This window comes from Microcaecilia unicolor, chromosome 4, assembly GCF_901765095.1.
Source record: "Microcaecilia unicolor chromosome 4, aMicUni1.1, whole genome shotgun sequence".
NCBI classification, from domain to species: Eukaryota; Metazoa; Chordata; class Amphibia; order Gymnophiona; family Siphonopidae; genus Microcaecilia; species Microcaecilia unicolor.
In genome coordinates this window covers 176,375,769-176,390,770 of record NC_044034.1, presented here as the reverse complement: position 1 = coordinate 176,390,770, position 15,002 = coordinate 176,375,769, and the positions used below count along the sequence as shown (strand labels likewise).

General features: G+C 43.3%; 1 protein-coding gene across 3 annotated transcripts in view; it reads right to left on the bottom strand.

Annotated features, from left to right (window-relative positions):
- SBF2 (SET binding factor 2) overlaps positions 1-15,002 on the bottom strand; it is a 919,918-nt gene that overhangs the window by 236,353 nt on the left and 668,563 nt on the right. The window lies entirely within an intron of this gene.

Here is a 15,002-nt window from a genome sequence, read left to right as displayed (position 1 = left end):
ATTAGAATTAGAAATAAAATATATATTTATACACCGCCTTTATCCAAGGCGGAAATACAAAACAAAAACCCTCATATATAATCAAAAACACAAAAAAGGACACATTCAGACAATGAAAACCCATAGAAGCAACAAAATGTCAGCTAAAAGTGAGTTCAGAGCACAACAGAGTCAAGAGGGCACAAAAACAGCCAAACATAATAAGTAATCCCTCAATGTCCTCTTGAAATTCGCAAGCCTGGCTTCAGCCTTTAAATATAAAGGCAGCTTATTCTACTGAACTGGGGCAATAACAGATAAAGCTCCAGTTCTGGTTATATCCAAAAAGAAATACTGTAAAGCAGGTACAGATGTTACCAGTAGTGTGCCACAAGGTTCAATTCTTCAGCCAGTTATTTTTTGTAAGTGATATTGCTGATGGGCTGTCTGGTATGGTTTGCCTCAATATAGAAGATACCAAAATCTGCAATAGGGTACACACCTCTGATGGTGTGGATAACATGAGGAAGGACTTAGTGAAGTTGAGGAATGGTCTGGAATTTGGCAGCTAAGATTTAATACTATAAAACACAGGGTCATGCATTTGGGCTGCAAAAAGATGAGGGAACAGTACAGTTTAGGGGGAGAAGAACTTTTGCACATGAAAGAGGAGCAGGACTTGGGTGTGATTGTATGTGACGATCTTAAGGTGGCCAAACAGGTAGAAAAGGCGACAGTGAAAGCTAGAAGGATGCGTCGGTGCACAGGGAGAGTAGGAAAAGGAGGTGATGATGCCCCTGTATAAGATCTCAATTCTGGAGACCACACTTTCAAAAAGACATAAACAGGATGGAGTCGGTTCAGAGGGTTGCTACTAAAATGGTCAGTGGTCTTCGTCATAAAGCATATGGGGACAGACTTAAAGATTTCCATATGTATACTTTGGAAGAAAGATGGGAGAGGGGAGATACGATAGACATTTAAATACCTACACGGCATAAATGTACAGGAGGCAAGTCTTTCAATTGAAAGAGGGAACAGGATAAAGGTGAAAGGGGATAGAAGTAACCTGAGGAAATACTTCTTCATGGAACGGCCTCCCGGTGGAAGTGGTGGAAACAAAAATAGTATCTGAATTCAAGAAAGCTTGGGACAAGTACATAGGATTTCTAAGGGAGTGGTGATAGGGAGAATGGATGGGCAGACTGGATAAGCCACATTGTCTTTATCTGCCTACATTTTTCTCTATTTCTATGAACAGTATATTAATGCTCAGGTTAAACTGCACTGGACCTGTGGTCAGGCTACTGACCTGAATTAGATGTTAATTAAGGTGTGAGGAAGTAGAATATTTGCAAAGGATACTAAGGGTAATCTGATTACTGAGTTAGCTTCAAAGAGTTTGTTTGAAACAGTCTCCTTAGAATCCAAACTATATAGAGAGGAAAGGTCCCACTGAGAAGTTCTGAGAGAAGAGGACATTTCTCTAGGAAAGTGACATTATTTTGCTCAGTGCTTGGTAACTTAAAGATTGGGTTTAAAAGAGGAATTGTAGGATACTGATAAACACAGATAGAATTATATATAAAAAAAGAAGAAGCAAACTTTATTAGCTAGTCTCTATACCTTTTCCCCCATAGTTTTAAAACTTGAATTTTCTGCCACAGCACTAACAGATTATGCCGGGCCTAGTTCAGTATTCATTCCCACCCTCTCTCCCCAGCTCCCACCCACTCCTAGCTCAACTCTTCATTTATATCACTTATTCAACAAGAGGAGAGTTTTCATTACATTTAATTAGTTTCTGAGAAGCAAACACAACATAAATAAATTACATATTACATCATATAATCCTAAGGCTCTTTATATTCATCCCTAGTACCTTAAGAAGTTTTAATTAAACTATAATATTAAGATGCAGACAGCAGTCCAGCCGTGAGAAGGGTGTTACCCAGACTTCTGCACTGAGTGTCGCATGTATGATTATCTTCCAGTTGGTGAGAGGTTATACATGTATGCTCGATGCAAACAGTTCCTAGCTCTCAGAGAACGAGTCTGTTCTCTTGATGCCAGAGTAGCAGACTTGGAGGAACTGAGAGAGACAGAGAAGTACATAGAGGAGGCCTACAGGGATGATGTAGAGAAGTCCCACCTCCAGTCTGGTAGCCTTTGTGCTGCCTTGGAAGAGGAAGCTCTTACATAAGTACATAAGTATTGCCATACTGGGAAAGACCAAAGGTCCGTCGAGCAACAGTGGCCAATCCAGGTCACAAATATCTGGCAAGATCCCAAAAATTTACAAAACAATTTATACTGCTTATCCCAGAAATAGTGGATTTTCCCCAAGTTCATTTAATAAAGGTCTATGGACTTTTCCTTTAGGAAGCCGTCCAAACCTTTTAAAAACTCCGCTAAGCTAACCGCCTTTACCACATTCTCTGGCAACGAATTCCAGAGTTTAATTACACGCTGAGTGAAGAAACATTTTCTCCGATTCGCAGTGGCGTACCTAGGGTAGTTGACACCCGGGGCCGGTCATTTTTTAACACCCCCCCCCCAAATCCAGTACTAGGCATGCCGAGAATACAAAACACTCAGGACCTATAGAGCAATTCTACCATACCATAAGCAGTCATTTCTACGAGTCACACAAGGAAAAGGAAAGCATCTTAAACATACAGTGAGCACTAGAACATCAATTCACCTATTGTAAAACGAAACCAGACAGAATAGTACAGATCGTAGATCCTGCACAGTCAATGCCAACTGAAAGCCATGTCTTTTTCACAAACATAGATACACCCTAATCCACTATAGAATAAGTAATCATAAACTTTCTATTTAGACAAAAATTAAACTGAACCCCCAATGCCAGACTCTGCATACAATGCAACACCACAGAAACAGAAACTGTCCCCTAGTACTGTGCAAAATATAAAGACAGCAGATGTAAATTTGAAAAAAAAAACCTAACAAGTACCAATCACCACTTTACAAATTAACAAATAGAAATAAAACAAATATAGAAAGTAAAATAATACCATTTTATTGGACTAATACATTTAGCTTTCAGAGGCCAAAACTTCCGTCCTCGGGTCAGTACAGTATAGTGCTGTTACAATATCCTATCCTGACCTGAGGAAGGGGGTTTTGTTCTCCGAAAGTTAGTCAAAATGTATTAAAATTAGTCCAATAAAAAGATTACCTTATTTACATGTTCTATTATAAACATTTAACACATCTACAATACTTTATCCTAAAGCAAAAAGCAAAAAGAATAAAAAAATATATTTTATTTACAGTTTGTTGTCTCTGGTTTCTGCTTTCCTCATCTTCTTTTCACCGTCTTCCTTCCATCCAGCATCTGACTTCACTCTCTCTCTCTCTCTCTCTGCCATCCCTTCCATCCACTGCCTGCCCTTTCTCTCTGCCCCTTCAATCCACCATTTGCCCTCCCTCTCCCATCCATCCAGGGTCTGCCCTCCCTCTCGCTCCCCTTTCCATCTAGGATCTGTCCCCCCTCTCTCTCTCTGCCCCTTTTTTCAGCCCCCAGTTCCAGCCCCCTTCTCCCCTCTGAACACCCCCACCCCAGTCCCCTTCTCCCCTCCCCTTCTCCTGTCTGAGACCCCCACCACAGTCCCCTTCTCCCCTCCCCTGTCTGAGACCCCCACCCCAGTCCCCCTCTCTCCTCTGAACACCCCCACCCCAGTCCCCTTCTCCCCTCCCCTTCTACCCTCTGAGATCCCCACCCCAGTCCCCTTCTCCCCTCTGAGATCCCCACCCCAGTCCCCTTCTCCCCTCCCCTTCCCCCGTCTGAGACCCCCACCCCAGTCCCGTTCTCCCCTCCTCTTTTCCCCTCTGAACACCCCGACCCCAGTCCCCTTCTCCCCTCCCCTTCTCCCCTCTGAGATCCCCACTCCAGTCCCCTTCTCCCCTCTGAGATCCCCACCCGTCCCCTTCTCCCCTCCCCTGTCTGAGATCCCCACCCCAGTCCCCTTCTCCCCTCTGAACACCCCCACCCCAGTCCCCTTTTCCCCTCCCCTTCTCCTGTCTGAGACCCCCACCACAGTCCCCTTCTCCCCTCCCCTGTCTGAGACCCCCACCCCAGTCCCCTTCTCTCCTCTGAACACCCCCATCCCAGTCCCCTTCTCCCCTCCCCTTCTCCCCTCTGAGATCCGCACCCCAGTCCCCTTCTCCCCTCCCCCTCCCCTGTCTGAGATCCCCACCCCAGTCCCCTTCTCCCCTCCCCTTTTCCCCTCTGAGACCCCCACCCCAGTCCCCTTCTCCCCTCTGAACACCCCCACCCCAGTCCCCTTCTCCCCTCCCCTTCTCCCCTCTGAGATCCCCACCCCAGTCCCCTTCTCCCCTCCCCTGTCTGAGACCCCCACCCCAGTCCCCTTCTCCCCTCTGAACACCCCCACCCGAGTCCCTTTCGCCCCTCTCCTTCCCCACCTCAGTCCCGTTAAAACCGGCGAAGCAGCATCGCAGGCAGCACCTCGTGCCCTGCTTGTAAAAAAAAAATCAAATCTCCTTCCTTCTCCTCGTCTTGACGTCGACTCGGGCCTTCCAATCAAATTGATTGGAAGGCCCGAGTCGACGTCAAGACGTCAAGACGAGGAGGAGAAGGAAGGAGATTTGATTTTTTTTTTTACAAGCAGGGCACGAGGCGCTGCTTCGCCGGTTTTTTAAATGTGCGGCGCCGCGGGAACGGCCACGGGAGGCGGCGGGAGCGGAGCACCCCCCACCCACTGGCACCTGGGGCGGACCGCCCCCACCGCCCCCCCTTGGTACGCCACTGCCGATTCGTTTTAACTTTACTACATTGTAGCTTCATCGCATGCCCCCTAGTCCTAGTATTTTTGGAAAGCGTTAACATACGCTTCATATCCGGGTACAAAGTATATCGTAGTGATAGGGTGGACCGGACTGGTGGAGGGGTTGCATTGTATATTAACGAGAGCCTTGACTCAGATAGATTACAAATTCAGCAGGACACAAATCACACCTTTGAATCATTGTGGGTTGAAATTCCATGTATAAAAGGGAAAAAAAAACGGTGATAGGAGTGTACTACCGTCTGCCTCGCCAGGATGAGCAGGTAGACACAGAAATGACAAAAGAAATCAGAGACGCGAACAAAATGGGCAATGTGATAATAATGGGTGACTTTAATTATCCAAATATAGACTAGGTAAATGTAACATCGGGACACGCTACAGAGATACAATTCCTTGATGAAATCAAGGACAGCTTTATGGAGCAACTGGTGCAGGAGCCGACGAGAGAAGGAAAAATTCTAGACTTGGTCCTTAGTGGAGCGCATGATCTGGTGAGGGACGTTATGGTACTGGGCCCGCTTGATAACAGTGACCATAATATGATCAGTTTTGATATCGACCTTGAAGTAACTGTACACAGAAAGTGAAATACGTTAGCGTTTAACTTTAAAAAAGGAGACTATGATAAAATGAGAAGAACGGTAAAAAAAAAACTTAGGGGGCAACTGAGAGAGTAAAAACTGTACAACAGGCGTGGACGCTGTTCAAAAATACCATCCTGGAGGCCCAGGCTATACATATTCCGTGAATTAGAAAAGAAAGACGGAACTCCAAAAGACAGCCGGCCTGGTTGAAAAGTGAGGTGAAGGAAACTATTAGGGCTAAAAGAAACGCCTTCAGAAAATGGAAGAAGGAACCGTCTGAAAATAACAAAAAGCAGCATAAGGAGTGTCAAAGCAAATGCAAGGCACAGATAAAGAAGGCCAAGAGGGATTATGAAAAAAAGATAGCATTAGAGGCAAAAAAAACATAGTAAAAACTTTTTTCGGTATATTAAAAGCAGGAAGCCAGCAAAAGAATCGGTTGGGCCGCTGGATGACCGAGGGGTAAAAGGGGCGATCAAGGAAGACAAAGACATAGCGGAGAGACTGAATGAATTCTTTGCTTCGGTCTTCACCGAGGAAGATTTGGGTGGGATACCGGTGTCGGAAATGGTATTTCAAGCGGACGAGTCGGAGAAACTTACTGACTTCACGGTAAACCTGGAGGACGTAATGGGGCAGTTCGGCAAACTGAAGAGTAGCAAATCTCCTGGACCGGATGGTATTCATCCTAGAATGAGCTTGCGGAGCTACTGCTAGTGATATGCAACTTATCCTTAAAATCGAGCGTGGTACCGGAAGATTGGAGAGTGGCCAATGTAACGCCCATTTTTAAAAAAGGCTCCAGGGGAGATCCAGGAAATTATAGACCGGTGAGTCTGACGTCGGTGCCGGGGAAAATGGTAGAGGCTATTATTAAAAACAAAATTACAGAGCACATCCGAGGACATGGATTACTGAGACCGAGTCAACACGGCTTTTGTGTGGGGAAATCTTGCCTGACCAATTTACTTCAATTCTTTGAAGGAGTAAACAAACATGTGGACAAAGGGGAGCCGGCTGATATTGTGTATCTGGATTTTCAAAAGGTGTTTGACAAGGTACCTCATGAAAGGCTACAGAGGAAATTGGAGGGTCATGGGATAGGAGGAAATGTCCTATTGTGGATTAAAAACTGGTTGAAGGATAGGAAACAGAGAGTGGGGTTAAATGGGCAGTATTCACAATGGAGAAGGGTAGTTAGTGGGGTTCCTCAGGGGTCTGTGCTAGGACCACTGCTTTTTAATATATTTATAAATGATTTAGAGATGGGAGTAACTAGCGAGGTAATTAAATTTGCTGATGACACAAAGTTATTCAAAGTCGTTAACTCGCGACAGGATTGTGAAAAATTACAAAAGGACCTTACGAGACTGGGAGACTGGGCGGCTAAATGGCAGATGACGTTTAATGTGAGCAAGTGCAAGGTGATGCATGTGGGAAAAAAGAACCCGAATTATAGCTACGTCATGCAAGGTTCCACGTTAGGAGTTACGGACCAAGAAAGGGATCTGGATGTCGTCATCGATAACACACTGAAACCTTCTGCTCAGTGTGCTGCTGCGGCTAGGAAAGCAAATAGAATGTTGGGTATTATTAGGAAAGGTATGGAAAACAGGTGTGAGGATGTTATAATGCCGTTGTATCGCTCCATGGTGCGACCACACCTTGAGTATTGTGTTCAATTCTGGTCGCCGCATCTCAAGAAAGATATAGTACAATTGGAAAAGGTGCAGCGAAGGGCGACTAAAATGATAGCGGGGATGGGACGACTTCCCTATGAAGAAAGACTAAGGAGGCTAGGGCTATTCAGCTTGGAGAAGAGACGGCTGAGGGGAGACATGATAGAGGTATATAAAATAATGAATGGAGTGGAACAGGTGGATGTGAAGCGTCTGTTCACGCTTTCCAAAAATACTAGGACTAGGGGGCATGCGATTAAACTACAGTGTAGTAAATTTAAAACAAATCGGAGAAAATGTTTCTTCACCCAACGTTTAATTAAACTCTGGAATTCATTGCCGGAAAATGTGGTGAAGGCGGTTAGCTTAGCAGAGTTTAAAAAGGGGTTGGACGGTTTCCTAAAGGCCAAGTCCATAAACCGCTACTAAATGGACTTGGAAATATCCAAAATCCCAGGAATAACATGTATAGAATATTTGTACGTTTGGGAAGCTTGCCAGGTGCCCTTGGCCTGGATTGGCCGCTGTCGTGGACAAGATGCTGGGCTCGATGGACCCTTGGTCTTTTCCCAGTATGGCATTACTTATGTACTTATGTACTTATCTACCTGTTCAACTCCACTCATTATTTTATAGACCTCTATCATATCTTCCCTCAGCCACCTTTTCTCCAAGCTGAAGAGCCCTAGCTGCTTTAGCCTTTCCTCATAGGGAAGTCGTCCCATCCCCTTTATCATTTTTGTCGCCCTTCTCTGCACCTTTTCTAATTCCACTATATCTTTTTTGAGATGCGGCGACCAATGGACAGCATCACCCTGGTGCAGCTGGAAATAATCCTGTAGCCAGGACCAACCCAGCAGGTGATGCAATATCCTCTTGCACCGAGGATGTCTGTCCAAGAGCTTGTGCCCAAGAGGGAAGGGTTAGGATGGCTGTCGAAGCTGGTGATTTATTAGGCACGTAGATAGCTGGGTGGCTGGTGGACATGAGGATCGCCTGGTCACTTGCCTGCTTGGTTCGAAGGTGGTGGACATCATGCATCACCTAGATAGGATTTTAGATAGTGCTGTGGAGGAGATAGCTGTCTTGGTATAAGTGGGTACCAATGACATAGGAAAATGTGAAAGAGAGGTTCTGGAAGCCAAATTTAGGCTTTTAGGTAGAAAGTTCAAATCCAGAACCTTCAGGGCCCAAGAGACAGGCAGAGCTCCGGAGTCTCAATGCATGGATGAGGCAATGGTACAGGGAGGAGGGTTTTAGATCTGTAAGGAACTGGGCAACATTCTGAGGAAGGGGGAGCCTAGGGGAAGGCCGACAGTCATTCAAAAGGGTATGGTTCAGAATAAGGTATCTTTCAAAGATATCGCCAAAACAGGGAAGATAGGGTATCCAGACGGCGAGATTGCAATAGAGACCACAGTAGACCAGGTGTCTTTAAAGAAAAAGTTGACAAAAGATTGCAAATTAAGACTGCAAACTGCTGAGCAAGATGTAAATAGGAACAACAAACATAGTTTTGAAATGTCTATATACCAATGCCAGAAGCCTAAGAAATAAGATGGGAGAGTTAGAATATATTGCACTAAAAGAAAAATTATATATAACCTGAGACCTGGTGGAAGGAAGATAACCAGTGGGACACTGTCATACCTGGGTACAAATTATATCATAGTGATAGGGTGGATCGAATTAGTGGAGGGGTAGCATAATGTGTTAAGAAGGACCTTGAATCAAATAGATTGAAAATTCTGCAGAAAACAGAACACATGTTGGAAACCTTATGGATTGAAATTCCATGTGTAAAGAGGAAAAGGATAGTGATAGGAGTGTACCACCGTCCACTTAGCCAGGATGAACAGACAGATGTAACAATGTTATCAGAAATTAGGGAGGCTAACAAACTGGGGACCACAATAATAATGGGAAATTTCAATTACTCTGATATTGACTGGGTAAATGTAACATCAGGGCATGCTAGAGAGGTAAAATTCCTTGAAAAAAATCAAGGACTTTATGGAGTAGCTGGTACAAGAGCCAACAAGAGGAGGAACAATTCTAGACTTTGTCCTTAGTGAAGTGCATGATCTGGTGCAGGAGGCAATGGTGCTGGGCCCGCTTGATAACAGTGATCATGATATGATCAGATTTGATATTGGCTCTGGATTCCGTATACACAGGAAATCCAATATGTTAGCATATAACTTTCAAAAAGGAGACTATGATAAAATGAGAAGAGTAATAGAAAAAACAAAACAAAACAGAGGAGCAGCTGTGAAAGTCAAAAATTTACTCCAGGCATGGATGCTGTTCAACAATACCATCCTGGAAGGAGGAAGGAAGACCAAATGACAACCAGCATGGTTAAAAAGTGAGGTGAAGGAAGCTATTAGAACTAAAAGAAAATCCTTCAGAAAATGGAAGAAGGGTCCGACTGAAAATAATAACATACGCTTCACATCTACCCGTTCAACTCCACTCATTATTTTATAGACCTCTATCATATCTCCCCTCAGCCGCCTTTTCTCCAAGCTGAAGAGCCCTAGCTGCTTTAGCCTTTCCTCATAGGGAAGTCGTCCCATCCCCTTTATTATAAGGAATAAGGAATGGCAAGTCAAATGAAGGCAAAGAGGGACTTTGAAATAAATATTGCGTTGGAGGCAAAGACATATAGTAAAAATGTTTTTAGGTATATTAAAGCAAGAAGCTAGCAAAAGAATCAGTTGGACCGCTAGATGACTGAGGGGTAAAAGGGGCACTAAGGGAAGACAAAGCCATAGAGGAGAGATTAAATGAATTCTTTGCTTTGGTCTTCACCGAGGAAGATTTGGGAGAGATACCAATGCCAGAAAGGGTATTTAAAGCTGACGAGTCAGAAAAACTGAATGAAATCTCTATAAATGTGGAAAAGGAAATGGCGCAATTTGACAAATTGAAGAGTAGCAAATCACCTGAACTGGATGGTATTCATCCCAGATTACTGATAGAATTGAACAATGAACTTGCAGAACTATTGTTAGTAATATATAATTTATCTTTAAAACTAAGCATGGTACTGGAAGATTGGAGGGTGGTCAATTTAATGCCGATTTTTTAAAAAGGTTCCAGAGGTGATCTGGGAAATTATAGACTGGTGAGCCTGATGTTGGTGCTGGGCAAAATGCTAAGAGATTATTATAAAGAACAAAACTACAGAGCATATTCAAAAGCATGGATTAATGTGACAAAGCCAAATGGATTTAATGAAGGCAAAATCTTGCCTCAGCAATCTATTACATTTCTTTGAAGGGGTGAACAAACATGTAGATAAAGGTGAGCCCGTTATATTATGTATCTGGATTTTCAAACGGCATTAGACAAAGTACTTCATGAAAGACTCCAGAGGAAACTGGACAGTCATGGGATAGGAGGTAGTGTTCTATTGTGGATTAAAAACTGGTTAAAAGATAGAAAACAGAGAGTAGGGTTAAATGGTCAGTATTCTCAATGGAAAAGGGTAGATAGTGGGGTTCCCCAGGGGTATGTGCTGGGATCGCTGCTTTTTAGCATATTTATAAATGATTTAGAGATGGGAGTAACTAGTAAGGTAATTAAAATTTGCTGATGACACAAAGTTATTTAAAATTGTTAAATATTGCAAGAGGATTGTGAACTACTACTACTATTACTACTACTAATCATTTCTATAGTGCTACTAGACATACGCAGCACAGTACGATATGCAGGTACTTTCTCTGTCCCCAGAGGGCTCACAATCAGTTTTTGTACCTGGGGCAATGGAGGGTTAAGTAACTTGCCCAAGTTCACAAGGAGCTGCAGTGGGAATTGAACCCAGGTCGCTAGGCTCAAGCCCACTGCACTAACCATTAGGACCTTACGAGACTGGGAGACTGGGCATCCAAATGGCAGATTATGTTTAATGTGAGCAAGTGTAAAGTGATGCATGTGGGAAACAGGAACCTGAACTATAGCTACGTGATGCAAAGTTCCACATTAGGAGTCACCGACCAGGTAAGGAATCTAGGAGTCAGTGTTGATGATATATTGAAACCCTCTGCTCAATGTGTGGCAGCGGTGGCGAAGAAAGCAAATAGAATGTTAGGTATTATTAGGAAAGGAATGGAAAACAAAATGAGGATGTTATAATGCCTTTGTATTGCTCCATGGTGCGACCGCACCTCGAATATTGTGTTCAATTCTGGTCACCGCAGCTTAAAAAACGTATACTGGAATTAGAAAAGGTACAGAGAAAGGTGAAGAAAAATGATAAAGGGGACGGGACGATTTCCCTATGAGGAAAGGCTAAAGCGGCTAGGGCTCTTCAGCTTGGAGAAAAGATGTCTGAGGAGAGATATGATAGAGGCCTATAAAATAATGAGTGGAGTGGAATGGGTAGACATGACTCGCTTGTTTACTCTTTCCAAAAATACTAGGACTAGGGGGGCATGCAAGTCTGTAAGCCATTATTAATAAAATCAATCACAGCTTCTAAATAATGAACTCACGGGCGGATGCATTCAATTAAAGCTTAACGCAGAAAAAACACAGTGCCTTATCCTTTCATCAGAATATAACAAGATTAAGCATACCACTATAAATATCCCAAACCATACTCTCCCTGTTTCAGACACCTTGAAACTTCTGGGAGTCACAATTGATAGAAATCTCACACTAGAAAGCCATGCAAAAAATGTAACAAAGAAAATGTTTCATGCAATGTGGAAACTCAAAAGAGTTAAACTTTTCTTCCCAAGAGAGGTATTCCGCAATCTGGTGCAATCAATGGTGCTGAGCCACTTAGACTACTGCAATTCCATCTATGCCGTATGCAAAGCACAAATCATTAAAAAACTCCAAACTGCCCAAAACACTACAGCTAGACTCATATTTGGAAAAGCGAAATACGAAAGCACCAAACCCCTCAGAGAAAAATTACATTGGCTCCCATTAAATGATCGAATTATATTCAAAACCTGTACCCTGGTTTATAAAATTATTCATGGCGAGGCCCCGTTATATATGTCAGACCTCATAGACCTACCAGCAAGGAACACAAAAAGATCATCACGCACTTTCTTGAACCTCCATTACTCCAGTTGCAAAGAACTTAAATATAAATCAATTTATGTATCTAGCTTCTCCTACATCAGCACGCAACTGTGGAATGCACTACCAACTGCAATAAAAACTATGCACGTTTTGACAGACTTCCATAAATTACTAAAGACTAACCTGTTCAAAGAGACTTACCTAAAGGATCCTTCATAAATGACCAGACATCAAAACTTTACCAAAACAAGACAACATTGAACTCTTTATCTGTTTACTTTATTCACATTGTTACTGCTGAATGATTTACATTTACCCTTGATCTTTAATGCCTGAATTGAACTGTATATCTACTTCTTATAACTTATTTTATATTTTCTGTACTTTAAATGTAATAATATTCTGTATTTCTCATTCTGGAATGGCGATTGCCATTACGGCATAATGTAAGCCACATTGAGCCTGCAAATAGGTGGGAAAATGTGGGCTACAAATGCTGCAAATAAATAAAATTGACTTGGGGAAAATTCACTGCTTATTTCTAGGATAAGCAGCATAAAATGTATTGTACTGTTTTGGGATCTTGCCAGATACTTGTAACCTGGATTGGCCACTGTGGAAACAGGATGCTGGGCTTGATGGACCTTTGGTCTGTCCCAGTATGGCAGTACATATGTAGTTATGTAATTATACATGAGACCAATGATTTATTTAAAATCTCTACATCTCATTTTTCTAATTACAATAAAAATGACTCACATTGCTACATAGTAATCATCCTATATAATAATTTGGACCTCTGCACATCCGTCTGGCTGCCTGGGTTCGTAACACAGTTCCTATTGGTCCACCTTGGGGATGACGTCACAGGGCAGACCAATGGGAAGTGAGAGGGAAGGGAACCCAGCAGAAGCCACCGGAAGTAAGTAAACATTCGGCCCCCCGAGTTCCATTACCCCCTACCTCCCTCCACTCCCGTCTGTCCCAGTTCCACGTGCGCGCTCCAGTCCGACAGCCCCACTCCCATCTGAGTTTGACGCCCCCCTCCGATTTCCTCCGCCCACTGCCTCCCTCCCTCTCTCTCTGTGGCCTCCGACTGCAAGCAGGACGTGTGCGGGTGCCCCAGCCCTTCGTAAGTGCCAGCTGTTATGTAAAACGTTTTACCTCCTGCTCCGCCGGCAACAGTGAAGTCCAGCACGCACGGACGTCGCTTCACACTGCCTTTGCTTTCACTTCTGTTTCAGCTGTTCCTGTGGTCCCGCCCTTCCGCAAATAGGAAATGTGGGCGGGACCACAGGAACAGCTGAAACAGAAGTGAAAGCAAAGTCTATCTGAAGCGGCTTCCGTGCATGCAGGGCTTCACTGTTGCCGGAGGAGCAGGAGGTAAAAACTTTTTTTTTTTTATTTTATATTTATTAAATTTCAAAATAATACATTCACAATAATAAATGTACAGAAATCAGGAAATACATCCAAAGGATTAAAGAATCATCCATTATATTCCATGGATTTTCAAAAAATATATCTTTTATACTTAGTCCACTATAAACGATCAAGATACAAGGTAATAATCATAAGAAACAAAAGAGTTTAAACACTCTTACAATACATAAGGAGGACAGAATCAAAAGTTTGCCTACGGATTCAACTCCCTACAGATGCCTCCAAAGGTTGAATATCCCTGCTTTCTTTACTTACTAATAGGAGCTTCAATTTTTCTGGATCAAAAAAAACATAATGAACATTACCAAAAGAAACAAGACATCTGCATGCAAATTTCAACTTAAATGATCCTCCCAGAGAGAGAGTTCGAGGCCTAAGCCCTAAAAATTCTCGCCTTTTTTTTTGTGTAGATTTGCTGACGTCAGGAAAAATCTGTATCTTTGAGCCAAAAAATTGAGCTTCCCTGGATTTGAAGTAAAGGCGAAATATATTATTTCGATCAGTCTCAAATGCAAAGGTTACCAGGAGAGTAGTGCGTTCAGTTATAGTCTCTAGGTAAAAACTTTTAAACAACAGCCAGCACTTACAAAGGGGAGGGGCGGGGGGGAAGGGGGGTTCTGAATTGAAAGAGGGGGGAGGGGGTCCTGAAACGACAGAGGGGGGTCCTGAGATGACAGGGGGGAGGGGGTCTTGAGACAACAGGGGGAAGGGGGTCCTGAGACAACAGAAGAGCGGGGAGGGGTGCACGGGACAAGAGAAGGGCGGAAAGGGGTCACGGAACTCGACCTCTGGGGGGGCCTGGAACTCGAATAGGAGTGGGGAGGGGGGTCCTGGAATTCAGACGGGGGGAGAAGGGGGGAGGGAGGGAGGTTGTGTGGGTGAGGGGCGCCTGGAGATCTAAGGGGAGAGGGAGGGAGGGGGCCCTGGAACCTTGCTAGCGCCCGTTTCCTTTCTGTTGGAAACAGGTCTCTTTTACTAGTAATACATAGTACATCAAGATAATGATTTCATACTATAATTCTAAAAATCAATAACTGGTACAGACTTAAGCCCCATCAATTAGTGACTACCCTAAAATTGGAAGAGCTCATCTTACATCTTTTCACTCGCTATATACTGTATACCAATAATATAAGGAATGTTCTTAAGGTTTTTCTAAAGCCTAATAGGGGCCCAGCACTTTTAAACTCTAAAGCTAATTCATTTCACTGAAACACAACAGAATAACTAAATTCATTTTTCATTTGGTTTTTGATTTCCATTTCCCAAAAGATGACCATTTTAACCGAGTAAAACAGTAAATTACATCAGAGGATGACCAGGTGGTCCATTCAATCTGTCCATATTGAGAATCTCTCTCTGGTGCTCCATCACCTTTGGTAGATTTTACTATATAGAAATATTTGTTTCTCTTGTGCGTGCAGTAAAGATGA